At 33.6% G+C, this 15822-nt stretch overlaps 1 long non-coding RNA gene across 1 annotated transcript in view; it reads left to right on the top strand.

The window, feature by feature from the left end:
* Positions 1 to 1242: 1242 nt before the first annotated feature.
* The window catches only part of LOC150106364 (uncharacterized), a 260534-nt gene continuing 245954 nt past the window's right edge, over positions 1243 to 15822 (top strand). The window contains exon 1 of the long non-coding RNA XR_016548304.1: positions 1243 to 1378. This is a non-coding gene — a long non-coding RNA (uncharacterized LOC150106364). The remainder of the gene's footprint in view (positions 1379 to 15822) is intronic.

Here is a 15822-nt window from a genome sequence, read left to right as displayed (position 1 = left end):
TATACTATAAGGTACAGTGTAAACTTAAGGAGTGTGTTATGTCTTAGAGAAAATAAATCTTGCGGCTGGAATGGGATTTGTATAACACTGTATCATGATAGCTGCAGGAAAGATCCAAACAAGTTATTATCTAATTATAATTCAGTTGTAAATATATCAAGTATAACTTCACATATTAATAGTTGATAGATCGAGACTGTGCAGGCGAATTCACAACGCGATTGATGTTTGTGAGTGGAATGGTTCTATTGACTAGTACTATGGAGTCCCTATTGCAGACAGACGTAAACACAGCATGTAAAAAAAGTATGCTGTTTGGTTTTTGAAGTAGGGTTCCGCTGTAATGTAATCCCTTGTCCATACAAGGTACTAGCGTGTTATGTTTACCCTTCGCCTGTTTGGTTTCCATAAAATAAAATAAAACATTAATATTTTATGTTCTAAAATTGTATAAATGTTCGAGATCTCTAACAACATCTCGGCACACTGTCTTCGAGAATTCCATAATTGTTACATTTTGACTACGAATTTATAAATAAAAAAAAAAGTATGATTACTGAAAGTTGGTCCGATATCTAAAAATAGTCTGCATTCTTCACTATGTAAGAAAATTCTCAAGTCTCTAAACAACCGATCTTAACTGAGTGAAGAAGAAAATACAAGTGTAAGGGACTTAGAATCAAGTCGCATACATTATAAATAGTGATAGAAAATTACGAAAGCTTTCACGGGTTTGAGTTTTATTACTTGGTATTTGCGAACGTGTTTTTCAGCAAATATCCAATGGAATTGTAGCAGACACACACAAAAAAAATGCACAGTTGGCACATCTGTTTCATAAATGGTTCTCTGCATCATTACTATGGCAACGTTCGTACACCATCTGCTGATTAACATCGGGCAAGAAAAAAAATGTCACGTGATTACCGTATGTTGTCCTGCTGATTTTATGTTTTAGTTCGTATCGTTTGTGTCGAAACTGGAAGTTGTTTATCACAGTGAGTCTAATGATTATTTGACATTCGCAGAGGATGAAAAAAAAAATACTGAATGTCCCTTTTGTTCCCTTTCTTATTATACGTTACCAGGAAACGAAGCGCAATGCACAGAACACAGTAAGGCACAATTTCGAAATAGGCACGTTCAGGCAAAAGGAATGTTTTGCAATAATCACGTTCTCAATAACGGTTATAACAAACGCTGCTATAACGAACAGCATTATCCATTCCTAATGTAGCGACTGAAATGTTTCCAATCATCAGAATAGGTGGAAATATCTTTTATATTTTTATATTTCGGATTGCAACGTTTTATTAAAATTTTTGTTCAATAGTTATCTGCGGATGTTTCTTCCGAAAAGTGATCTGCAATGCTCTAGGTGAGTCTCCTGATAGTTTATTACTAAAAACAATTTTTGCATTATTCTCGATTCAGTTACAAAATCTGTGTGTGTGTGTTAAGTTTATTTTGATATCCTTATGAATAATAAGGCATAGACGCATTTTACTACGTATTTTTGTTAAGCGCATTTATGTTTATTTGGTGTTCATCTAAAATATAAACCGTATAAATTCTGCAAATCGCAGGATTCTAGTATCCATTAATTTTATTGTTTTGAATAAAGCTTGTTTTTATGATTCACTCTGATAGCTGCCACGCGCACACTTTTATTTCACGGACTTCATACATGAAATTCGTGAAATCCAACTAGCCAATGGCTGATGAAGGTTAACAAGTATTGTTGCTGTGTGTGTTTTGTAACAGTTACTGCGTATACAACACAAGAATATACTGACAATTAAATTATTAATTTACCAATTTTAATTTATTTCATTCATTTTTATTAGTTATAATCATGATGTTAATGAACACATGGGATCTTTCAGCATTGTTTAAAAAATTTAGAGAGTTACGATTAGGAAAAAAAATAGTTTGAATTGGAGGAAGCTCTTTCACAGCAATATGAGGGAGAGAAAGAGAAGTTCTTTCTCTCCCTCATTCAGTGTTGGACATTTATATGAAGAAATTACTGAAAAATGTCTTATATAGGTGATTACCAAACTCGATCATTTACTGAGAATTAATTACCTAAAGAAAATATTTCCAAGTTTATATTAAAAACTGAGTTTATACAAATAGGTTTCACGTTCTTCTTAATGTCACTGGATGTTCATTTTAGAATGTCATTCGATATTTGTCGATGCTATTGAAGTTTCCGTGAGCACACAACAACAACAAAAAAAAAAAAAAAAACTCCAGAAAAAAATAAAAACTCCTATTTGTTTTCCTAACACTACTTTTCCATCAAGTTTGGGTTTTCAAAAACTTCCATTTGTAATTTACTTACTGTTAAATTAAAAAAAGTGAAGAGAAACTAAAGGCTTCCCATTTGTTTACGTTTCAATTTAAAAAAAAAAAAAAAAAAACCTAAAAAAAAGCTTTTGAACAAAGTTTCAACCAGTAATTTAATATATTGTTTTTCTAAAGACGTATTTCGATTGAACAAATGGAACCTGTTCGCGTTTTTATTAGAAAAAGAAATGCAATAAACACTTCAAAATAAGACACCCTGGACTCGAGTAATTTCGTATTCTTCATGGCTATTCGAGGATTTAAAAACAAATATAAATGATAGTGGTTACAGATATAATTTTATACCATCAATACATCTGTATCATCCTTCCATTTCTATAAACTATCTTAGCACGTAAACAATCAAAGCCACGAGATTTCAGCATACCCTGAAGCAATGAGATGAATTTTGTGTACTAATTTATGTAAATAAAATGCCACACTATTTCATCTGTTAGTGATTAAGCGTAAATAGTGGCGACTTTTATATTATTTCGAAGCTATAAATTGTAATTTATAGCGTAATCCTAGAATTTTATAAGACATTTCTTAAGAAATGAAAATATAACGGCCGTTTTCTTTATAAATAAATGGAGAAAATATATTCCTGTTATTTATATATATATTCATAATTTCTTTTGTCCGACAGGTGTCACCACTAATGCTTAGGTTTTCAATACCAATGCTATTATTTATTCTGATCCTCTCTATTGCAATCGAAGATAGCACATTGTGTATTACAGTGCAGTCTTCAAAGGCGCTACGGATCTCTTCCAGAGGGCATTCTAATAAGAAAAAAAGCACGCAATTGTCCTTATTTTAATTTTTAAAATTAAAGCAGTCGAAACCATCCTTTTTTTTTGCTTTAGTTCTGATTTCTGTGACACCCCTTCGAAACAGTTTATTTTTTATGTTGATGCATGATTCTGACTTATTTTACACATTTAAATAACTCTCAAGCACTGCCATTTAATCGATAGAGTCGCAGTGCGTGCATTTTATGGTATGACATATGATTGACAGTCGTTAATGCACAACTGGATGTCAATAAATAGAACGAATTTCTGCCAAGAGCGTTTAAACGATAGCTAAATTGAAATATTTTGAATTTCGACTTGGAAAACTTGATGACGTGTGTTAGATTTTGCTAACGCTTCTCTCCGATAATGAAAAACTAAAAATTTACGGAGTTATCACACTTTGCAGTTCTATTTCCTCAAATGTGATGTGTCAGAGAGAGAGAAAAAGAAAGTACTAAATCGTTGGATAGTGACATGCTCAGACAACTGTTGTCAGTGGTGTCACTTACATATTTCAATTCTCGTCAAATGAATTTCTACGGTGCTTATCTCTTCATACTATTTCATCGTTACGTTTTAACAACAAATATCGTGTACTTTTATAAGATTCATTGCCAGAATATGTCCAAGCTTTAAGTTCCATTTCTTGACCTTCTGTGGATTAAGATTGTTCTTTTTACATCACTGTACCTTCGTTTTGTCTCTCTAATTCTGAAAATCATTCAAAGCTGTTTGACTTCTTGTCCTTTAAACTTATCCTACAATCCAACTACCTGAACAGTGACGTCATGTTCCTTAATGACTTTAATGTCCCCAACTCTGACTCCTTTTTTTTCCCCAATTCCAAACTTGAAAAGATTGTAAGGTATTTTGCAATAATCTGAAGCAAATTGTTTATCTACCAACCAGAATATCCAACAATCCTTTAGGGAAATTACTCTTTCCGAGTAGTATTCAGGTGACCCCCCCCCCCCACGTTTGGTAATTAATATCATAACCTTATGGGAGTTCTCATCGTACTGAAACGCCCTTCTCTCTTTTTCTTAGCCTTTGACAACCTCGTGTACTTCAGCAACGCTGCTGATTAGGGTTATCTCCGAGACTTGACTATATTTCCTTGGTCAGACTAATTTTTCGGTTCTTCAGATTTTGATGTACTAAGATCGTGTCAAAAATGACGTGATGGAATGTGAGGGTCTTTATTTCCACTCTATTCAAACTTTCTGCAAAGAAATTGTTAAAGCATATTAGAAGTGACTTGAGAACTTTAAAAACCGCACTTAAATTTGGAAGCCAGCCACGGAGGCCCACATCTCTACCCTTATATTACACAGTGAATTACGAACTGTTCTGTAAATAACACACCGTGACATTTTATGGTGGGTGTCTGGCACTCGTGTCTAGTTTGGATCGATTTCATCCTCTGGATAGTTTGGCATGGATGTCAACGTTGTTATTAAAAAAAAAAAAAAAAAAAAAAAAAAAAAAAAAGCGAATAACATAGCTTCCCCCCCCCCCCAAAAAAAAGGTAAGTGAGATTATGGTGATGCCAACAAACCGACATCTTTAGAAATTGTTGGAATGAAATAAGAGATTCCAAAACTTACTCACTCGAAGATTAATGGAACAAGTATACATTAAAAGGATAACTCTGTGGGGAACGAATGATTTTGTAGATATGGTCATGTGGTATTTGTCTCGAGGTTTTTTTTTTGTTTTTTTGTTTTACATTGGAAAATGGCGGCATGTATTATCAATTAGTTATAATTAGTTTCCTGACTTTCCAAGATGTTACTATGGCAAAGATAAATGCTTCTGTTAGGAAAGTTATATCATAGAAGAGAGAAGGTGTAGAATTTGTAAATATGATTTCAAGAGAGACAGCAAATGAATTTTATAGATTGGTTGAGAAATCACAAAGGCTTTAAAAAAAGGAGTTGAGAGGCGTCTTCTGACGCAACATTCAGTGCGCTCGTACAAACATTTATCATGAAAATGATTGTAAACACTCATAAAAGGTCGTTTTCTAATTCACTTTTGTGTAATAATAATTGTTTATCATTTTACCACCCAAAACTGATCGAAATCAAAATTGAGATGAGACTTGAAAGGATCACTAGAATCGTTTGAAGTTATTTCAAGTAATATACAATAAGTAACAATATTTAGTCGAAGTTATTTCCATTTTACTGTATTTCTTTTATTCAAAATATCCCCTAAAACCTCTATTAGTTTGGTTTCCACAAAACCGGACTCATCACATCTTAAGAAAGCCGGTGGCTTTTGAAGATTCTCTACTTGTGAAGTATATTATCCGATCCTGTCTTTATCATTGGTTTTTAAAACTGTCCCAGAACTGGTTTCGTTTCTTTCCACATCGTTCGGAGACAGACTAGCATTGTCTTAACAAAGAGCCTTCTTCTTTTCTCTCATCACTCAACGCTGTCAAACAGGAGAGCTTTTTTATGAATAACACCACATTCTTCGAGTATCTTAAATGGCTCATTGAATCCACTCCTTCGAAAGTCTAAGCACAATATCAAGTTTCTATGTATTAATCAGAAGTGAAGTCTTGTTTCCTCATGCTAATCCCAGAATAATGACTAACATCATTAATATAGATTATTAAAAACTAATTGATTTGTTAATAAAACTAATAGAAATATTGTGAGAATGCTTGACTTCAATAGGTAATAATTTTTATTCATAATTAGCATAATACCGGGCTTTTTATTTGATGCTTGTATAAAAGATTGTTTTATATGCATCGTAAGTGGAAGCTCATGTGACCTTGACTATGACAGGCTTATTTGTGTGTGTAAACAGAAAGATATGTGAATTGCTGAAGTAGGTTGACATAATGGAGCTGGAGTGCTCTGAAATAGCCCAGTGACAACAAATATACTAAATTAAAATATCACTTCAAATAATGTTTATTTATAGAGAAAATAAACGATGTTTTAAATCACTTTAATAAATTATTAAAGAGTAAAAAAAAAAAGTATTTTTTTCAATTATAGTGAGTAAGCCAGTCTCGTGCAGAGATATGGTTTCTCCTCTGGAAACATTTTGCAAACAGGGATTAAAAAAAAAAAAAAAACGACGGGGGAGGGAATAATTCAACTCTCAAAACAAAAGTATTCCAATGAGTTTAACCACACTATCCTGCTAAATTAAGATTATAGAAACTAAAGATTCGGTAAACACAAAAGAGAAAGATTTTATAAACTTTGTTGGCATACATAAACAATAAATGTCAATTTATTTAAGTTAAGGGATATTGCATCCCATATTGTTTCTTAGCCGAACAAGAAACTCAGAGTTTCATGCCGAATATAGTAAATATATAAAGTTCGGCGAGTCCAAGCGTAAGCAAATACCTGGAGTGTTACAATTGACCCTTTAGGGAGTGCAACACTGAGGCAACTCATGGTAAGGGTGGGGCAAGCTCCGATCACTATTCTTGATATTTCCACATAATGTGAAACCCAGCTCCTAGGAGCTGTATTACTGTTCTACATTATGAGTGAGAGAAGGTCACTACCCAGACCGGTTTCAACCTTTATCGAGGTCTCATCAGTGAGTAGGTAGACCTAAAAATACCAAGTTTGTAGCAAACAGAACTTACATATACGCTACTATGAGATCTGTTCGCTACAAACTTGGTATTATTTAGGTCTACCTACTCACTGATGAGACCTCAATAAATGTTGAAACCGGTCTGGGTAGTGACCTTCTCTCATAATGTAGAACAGTAACACAGCTCCTAGGAGCTAAGTTCACATTATGGGTAAATACCAAGAATAGTGATCGGATCTTGATCCACCCTTACTATGAGTTGCCCCAGTGTTGCACTACTAGAGGGACTACGTGTTGCACTATCCAGGTATTTGCTTACGCTTGGACTCGCCGAACTTTATATAGTTTCTTATTCGGCTATGAAACAATACGGGATGTAATATCCCTTAACTTAAATAAGTTTATGTCGCCGAATTGAAGCCTTTGGCTCTTCATATAATTAGTAATAAATGTCAGTTTTCGTTGGATTCCTAACGATTCAGAAAAATATCCTGTAATATCGTTACCGTTGTGCTGATATATGATTCAAAGTGATTTAAATGATGCAGAAATATTTGTGACAATTAAATCGAGTTTGTTTCCTGCAGCAGTGGTGATAATTCATAGAGAAAACCATTGTTTCCACGTGCATTTTTAATATATTCGTCTATGCAATTTATTTAATGTAGACAGTAAACTAATTATAACCTAATAAATGTAATACAAAACAAGAATTATGACAGAGATGAGGATGATTAATACTTAAAATATGCTTTACATTTAACAAGATATTAACCCATAGATTAAATTTAAGATTCCTTTAAGTGTAACGTGATAGAATTTAGACGTTGGAATATAAAAAGGATGGCTTTTTACTTATATTATATATGACTATCCTACACTATCTTAGTATTATTAAAGAAGAAATAAATAAAATATTGTTTGTGCGTCTAATTTTTATTTATGAGATGGAATTAATATCTGGAAACGTGAACATATTTTATTTGTGTTTCAATATCAGTGTTTAACTGTTGGAAGTCATGAAAGATTGCAAATACAATATATGCTGGGTTGCTTTCATGAATACAAAAGACGTGCACGAAGTCTTCTGCAATCCACATAGCAAAACGCTGTGCTTTCCAACTGTGTGTGTGGGAGAGAGAGTTATTCCAGACGAATGTATACTTTAAAAATGCTAAATTATTCATTCCATGCGGTCAAAAATTTACGTTTTAAGACAGCAGCGAATTATACTTGGAATACAGATGGCGCTGTCGAATATAAATGAAATTTTGTTGTGGCGTCTGTCTCGGAATTTCCAATGTGACTTCCTGGAGAATTTTTTTCCTTTCTTTCCGCTACCTGAAAGAAAAGGAAGCTAGTTAAACAATTTAAATACAGAAAGACTGTAACGTAAGAAGTAGGATGACTAAGAAGGGTTTTAGCTTCAAAGATTCACGAATTTTACGGGAAAATGTAAACTTTGTACTGCTGTATTTTACTTGTACTGATCTACGTGTAGTCAACCTGTGATCACAGAATGAAACGAGCCGAATGCCCAAAAAATTCAAATAATATCTTAAATTATTATTATTAAAATGGAGTAACGTATCAATATTTATCATGAAACCGTTTATAAGGAAACGTCTTCATTTTCAATTTGATATTGTATTAAAACTAGACACCAGGCTAATTTTACTAATAAACCGATTATTTTCAAGGTTAAATGTTGAATTTATGCTTCGATTTTAAAATCGAACAGAACATTAAAGATCGATAAAAGCGTTTACAACTGAATTAACTCTGAGCGCCCAGTTTCACTTCTAGTTCAGACTCTCAAAATAGATGAGTATTGTAGTTCTGAACACACTAAGGAGTTTCCTTCGTTCCTGACGCAGTGTCATAGTTTATAAAGGGATTTTTTTTCATATTGATAAGAGATGAACCTTATATATGATTCCAGTTAAGGTAAACTGATTTCGAGAAAAAGTGAGTTATATGCAACGCCTCTCAGCAAACGGGAACAAGAATTCCACTCATGGGGGGGGGGGGGGGGGGGGAATTCACTAGAAATATATTTTACTAACAAAGAAGTAAAACTGCGCACAACGTTAAAAATAAATGCCATTCATAAAAATCAAGTGGATATCAAATCCAGCATTATTTCAAAGCCGAATACATAAATTATAAAAGTTTCGTATGAAATTTGACCAGAGAGTTACGGGAATACACTCGCCGGACTTTGTAGGAGACATGCCCGGTATGACAGCGTCCATATATTCGTCTTTCTTAATGTCTTAATAATTTCGCCTTCCTTTTGCTCTCTTAGGTTTCTGCCTGGTCTCTGACGAAAACCAACCAGTTTGATACAGCTGTCAGGCCAGTGAAACTTTATCAAAATGGACCAATAGGAAGCGAATATATGAATGCTGTCATAGCGTGCATATCTCCTGTAAGGTCCACCTAGGGCAACTCGTGAATACCAGCGAGTGTATTCCCGTAAGCTCTCTGGTCAAATTTCATACGAAGCTTTTATAGTTTCTGTATTCGGCTTTGGAATAATGCTGGGTTTAATATCCACTAGAGTTTTATAAATTTTGCATCGCCGAAGTGAAGCCTTTTGGCTCTTTTATTTTCATAAATGAATTCATTTATTTAAGGACTCATTAAAATTTATTTAAAAATTAACCGATCTCAAATGGAATCAGCATGACTTCTTTTTTCAAATTATGTAATAAGCAGTATAAGAGCGTTTGTCTGGTTCCAATGAAAACGAACTGTTCTGAAGCTTAAGATACAAACTCTTGGATAGAGTTCGTGTCTTTTAAGTAATACAATACTAGGACATCTCAGATGGCAATGAAATAAAAATGGTTTTCTTAGCATCCTTTACATCTATAATTCACTGCGTCACACGCGGATATCTTTTAGATTTTCTTGAACTATTATTTTTTTTCGTGAGTTTAAGGTAATGTTTTTCAATGTTTCTTCACCACTGACATTTAATTAGTCAAAATGGAGATTCTAAATAATACCTAAATCCTCTTTAAGGCAGCTAAATTCCGTCAAAACAAGAATTTAAATGCCCTGTGAAATCCTCTTGCTTCACAAGATCATTAACGAAGAATAGTGCAGGTGGTGCTTTAAAAAATATTACTAGAAATGCGCCAGTAATGGGTTGCACAAAGAGGTACTGCAGAATGCCACACAAATCGTGTTAAATTTACGAATAAAAATAGCTAAATAAAACTACGTACTCTTTTTTGGATAGCAACCGTTTCTATAGACTACGTTAAATGTAGTGATAGCGATTTACATGTCATCTAATTAGTCTGCACTTTCTCAATTAAATAAGCGCATTTTTATTTTCAATTAGCAAGAAAAGAATTGCTTCCTCTAACCAGACTTTCTTAACAATAAAAAAAAAAAAATAAAAGATAACAAATTCACGCACTTGTGTTCGACACTTTATTAGAAAAATATTACGTTAGAGACGCTATAGAAATTCATAAGTTTTTTTTTTCTTGTAATTAGAAAATGCATTGATAACTACATTCTCTTGCTATTAATCTTAGAGAATCAACAAAATATTATCAATTTAAAATATTAAAAATTACTACTGAGTTTGCGGAATTTATGATCAAATTAATTTGATAAAAACATGATATTTTGGAATTTTTACAATTCACCAAAATTTATATTAAAAATATTTCAAACATAATCAGCAAAACAAGTCTTATAATGAAGTTGGACATCTCACGGTCGATAGAATCGACCGTGAGATGCGGTGATTAATACCCTTGGAGGGTAATGGATGGCAATGCTGTAGCCAATGAAGCTCTAACTGAGGCTCGGCTATTGCTGTTACCCTCCTGCCATTATCAGAGCTTTAAGAGCTCAATAACACCTTATCTCTACACTATCCTCTACAGATAACGGGGAAGATGAAAAGCATTCGTGCTTGGCCCCTTTAAGCCAGTCCTTATAAGGACTGTAATGAAGTATTGATAAAGTATGCTAACATCTGAATGGACCAATTTTAGTGAAATTTGGTTAGACTTTTGAGTCAAACTTTCGATAAAATTTTCAATACAAAATTATATACTACGAATAATTGTAAAGAAAGTATTCACAGAATGCCAGTATGCAAAAATACTTTTATATAAACAAAACGCACATCTGCGAGTATTCGTGATTATCCTGGACCATTACTATATTTCCACATAGTGCTCTTTTGTTTCGCTATTCTGAGCCTCGAAATAATAAATTTACATAATTCCAACTGAATCAAGGATTTTACATTTGTAAATGTACTAATCAACCCGTTAAACTTATTTCTGCCAAACTATCTCTCGCTAATGAGTTGAGTAGATCAGGTATTGCCTTCTCGCTAGCGTCATTAAGTGAGTCTGCTGATTAGGCAATTTGAATATCGACAAGGATATTTGAGAGATTAATGAAATTTGATTTTCGATCATGCGCAAACCACTTTCTGTACCTCATTAAAACATGAAATATGAGATTGCTCTTTAAAAAGATTTGCTTAAAAGATCATGAGTTGCTCTTTAAAAAAGATTTGCACTGAATATCAGATTTGCGTTTTTAAGATATTTCTGTTGTAATTCTACTTAAAGTGAAATATTTCAATGCTGAAAATCAGACGAAATCAAAACTACAATATTGCTTGTATACCTAATAGGTAAAATATGAATTCCGTAACCACCCAATCAGCATCTCATGAAATTTACATTACGTTTACCTGTCTTTCATTTGAGCGAATATTTGAAAATACACAATACCAAGAAAGTGAATGACGTACGGCCTTTTTAACATCGCGTAATTTTTTCCTACAAATCAATCGCAGAAGAAAAATTGGCAAAGGCATCCAAATCTGTAGATATTGTTGACGATGCTCCAAGAGAAAGATCATGATATTTAATGATGACCTTTCTCTTTTAAATCATTATATTTAAATTTACTTAACGAGTCTACTATATTTGAAACAAAGCAAAAAATTGAAATTATGTACACAAAACACTCAGTAGATGAGAATAAAATTACCATCGATCCTCAAGCGGTATACTTGAAGCAATTGCTAATGAATTTTCATTTTAATCCGGAATTTGTCTGCATTTATTTCGCGTGCTGATAGTAATCAAATAATGTTAACGCACAGATAGGAATGCAGATAGTTGCTTTGATCTCATGTACTTATTGCCTTACTAAGTTTCGTGCATGACAAGTTCTTTTTCCTTTATTAGTGATACTAATCGATACTCAATCTAAGGCAGTGGCAACTATGCCACTCGCTTGCTAACATTTAATTAAGTGTCCTTTTTCTTTGTGAAGCACTTTTTCCTAGACTTAACTGCTCAGAGTATTCATGCTAACCTGTTCATTGTGTCAGGTGGATACTATAGTAGAGGAAAAGGGCATTATTCAGTCCTTTTAAAGAAACTGTCAAGAAAAGAATTCACTGCGTAATCTTTGAAAGATCTTAATCTCTATCGAATCAGTTTAATGTCTGTTACCTCTCTTGAATTTTTTTTTTTCTTGAACGTACCTCAGTACCTTTTGTTGTCTTAGTACTCTGATCTTGTCACCATGACGACACCGTGCAAGGTTTACGTAATGGAAATCGTCATTATCATCCATTCGCAGTTACATCGTAATGTTTCATTGTGGAGTTAATGGCCCTCAGAATTGTCGTAGGCAGTGCCCCCTAACAGTTAATGCTAACACAAACTCTTTTATAAGAAAACAAAAGAAAATCAGTTTTCATATTTTTGTGGTTTTTAAAAACAAAGTATTTGCCTTGTAAAAAAAAAAAAAGTTAAGCAAATAATATCTGCTTAAGCAAACACTTAAAAGCCTTTATTTTTAATACATAAATTTATCAATTGCTTAAACACATTATTTGTGTTTACGTTCTCATCTTAGCGTACAATATAAAACAATAGCATCGTTACATATTATGACGTTATTATCGGATGCGTTTCAAACGCCATACGATGATTCACTCATAGTTATTACATATACACACTAAGCTGCTCATGAATACGAAACTGCATACGCATTGATTGGCAGTTGTGAAGATCTCGAGAGTAGATTCTCTAAGCCTTGGTTATACACGTCGATATGTAATTAATATTATATATGGCGCCTTGTAATGCACACAATCCAATATTAAAATAACTTCCCGTAATTTCTGGGAGAAGATAATTGTGTTGATATAGAACGTGGTCATTTCAACTAAACCGTTTTTAATATTCCAGGCAGCAATTCTTATAAAAATAAGACTGAAGTAGGGGTCATTGTAATCATAATACCATACTTCATTACTCCAACTAAAATATTTTCTTTAGCGCTTTGCCAATAAGAAGAAATAAAAATTCTATTAATTAAGTTAAGATTGTTACAAATCTTAAAGAATTTGCTTTTGACATTCCATCTACGCTTGCTAGTATAATTGTGCCATCAGTTACTCAAATAATTTACAGTCCTTCAGTAAACATTAATTAAAACATAGCAATAACAAACCCGACGTTTCTAATTCAATTAATTTCAACTCTTAATTCCAACCTGATGGAATTTTGTTGAGTAATGTTGGCCAAGGATGTTCAATCTAAGCTTGCTTAATACTGCTTTTCTGATGGTTTATCTAGCAGAAAGCAAACAGTTTATTCGCGCGGGGTGTTTGTTGTCGCATTTGATAAAGAAATCGATTTATTGGCAACAGAAGGAAGGTTGAAAAGACGTTAAGCAGCCAAGCTAGCTTAATTAAACCTCAAGATTTAATAGATAACATATTGATAATTTTCCTCAGCTATCGCTTTATAATAGATGAGAACTTCCAAGTTTGGATATTAGAAAATCAGTACTGCATTGGAAAAGGTTTTAATAATTAAAAATATCCCGATAAAAAGCAATTCTTCATGCATGTTGGCATATGGACTACAATTCTCTGGAATGTAATTTAGGATCAGTTATCTTTGGAATGATAGACAATATTCACACTTGAATCAAGGCACATTTACTAAGTCCAGAACAAGCAAGACTTGAATCGTATTAAGAGTTACATCAGTGATTAATAAACACAGTACTCTGCTTCGCTACTTTCATGAGAAGCATGGTCAGCACCCGGATTCGATACGCAACACTGGTTCTGGGTTGAATGTTATGAATCCGCCATATTTATTTGATAAAGGTAGCAGGAAACAGCTTGCCAAATCTGTTGAGTTCAGTTGACGAAATAAGTACAATTAAAAGAAATGGCTGTTCTATATTTTTTTTTCCTTCATAGGCACAACCATAATCGCAATGGATCCCATCCATATTGAGAAGATATGTTTTGCTTACAACGTTCGTCCAAGAATCACATCCTTATTGGATGAAAAAAAAAGTCGTTTAATGTCAAAGATGACATAATGTTATGGAGATAGTAGATGTTGGTTACATCAAGAACGAAATAGGCGAGTGCTGGATACTTTTAAGTGTCCAGCACTCGCCTATTTCGTTTGTGGTGCGGTCCAAGTATGTTAAATCTTTTTTTTTTTTTTTTGATGAGGAACATTATTTTTCCTACACGAAACGTGTACTTCTAATATAGAATAAGATATTTCAAAGCTTTATCGTACCCAATTATAATTATTTACTTAAATTAGCAATGGGAATACTTCATGGCTCCCAAATTCGATGACCCACTTCTGTTGCATATTCCATCATAACGTACTAGAATCACTTAAACAAGCAGTGGGTTTTGCGAGCAGTGACATGAGCAAATCTGTTCGCAAACAATCCACTTTAGGATCAAATAAAAGATCATCCATAATGCAACAGAATCTCCATAATATTGAATTCTCCAGGAGGTACTGCAGAACTGTAACCTCTCTGTAATCACTTTTGCAAAAGTAGAATCGATTGGCATTCCAAAGAGACGGAGTAAATAAATAGTATTCCTCTGCGTATTTTGATAGCACAGTTTAAAGTATGCCGAGGAGGGATTAGAGCGAAGGTAAGTCAAGGAAGATGTTGGAAACTGACTATGGATATAATGTGAAACCGACCTAATCTTCTGATTTGTTTTATTTTGCAAACAATGATGTAAAGTTCTTCTCTGGGGGTGGGTGGGAGGAATTCAGTGACTTACGCTTCCGCGCTCTTGAATAGAAATAGAGAATTACGAAACCAAGTTTTAGATAGCTCGCATTTCAAAACTGAATTACATTTAGCTGTGATATATTTAGTTTAATAATTTGAGATCACTTTTATAAAATAAATTTGGTATTAAAATATGCAATTGTGTTTTGCCTTTTTCTTATCAAATTTTCAAATATTTTTTTTTAGCTCACTGAAAATTAATTTAGACACCTTTCTTGAATTCAAATAAACTATTATATATAATAACCCTCAGCCTTTTATAAACTCTAGGAGGATTGATTCATTCAATCCAATACCCTTGGAGGGTAATGGATGGCAATGCTGTAGCCAATGAAGTTCCAACTGAGGCTCGGCTATTGCTGTTACCCTCCGGACATGATCAGAGCTTTAATAGCTCAATAACACCTTATACCTACACTGACCTCTACAGATAACGGGGAAGATGAAAAGCATTCTTGCTTCGCCCCTTTAAGCCAGTCCTTATAAGGACTATAAACTCTCTTCAAGATCAAACATTTCAAAATTACAGAGAGTCCAAAACAAATGCCTTAGGATGATCCTGGATGCACCGTGGTTCATCAGAAATTCACCGAGAAACCGGCACTCCATACATCTCTCTTCTTCGTGATCTTGCAGAAAAATTCTTCGTGAAGTCCAGTTCACATTCAAACCCACTAATCGTGCAAGCTGTCAATTACAATGAGACTGATTACTACAAACACAAAAGACCGAAGGCTATTCTTCTCTCAACTGATCATAGCTAACACTACTGCCCTCAGAGGGCGAGCTTAATTTGCTCACAAATCTCCCATTCCCAAATAACTCATTACAGAGAAAGAGGAATATGAAAAGCGCTTGTGCTTCACCCATCCTGTCAGTAACGTCAATGGTCAATGGTATAAACTCTAAAATGGGTGAAAAGTCCTTTTTAGGATTTCCAGGGTAACAAATA

Source organism: Typopeltis vanoorti, chromosome 5, assembly GCF_054136105.1.
Source record: "Typopeltis vanoorti isolate ZY-2024b chromosome 5, IOZ_Tvanoo_1.0, whole genome shotgun sequence".
Classification (NCBI taxonomy): Eukaryota; Metazoa; Arthropoda; class Arachnida; order Uropygi; family Thelyphonidae; genus Typopeltis; species Typopeltis vanoorti.
Note: the sequence above shows the minus strand (reverse complement) of the source record. Positions and strands in the feature narration are given on the sequence as shown.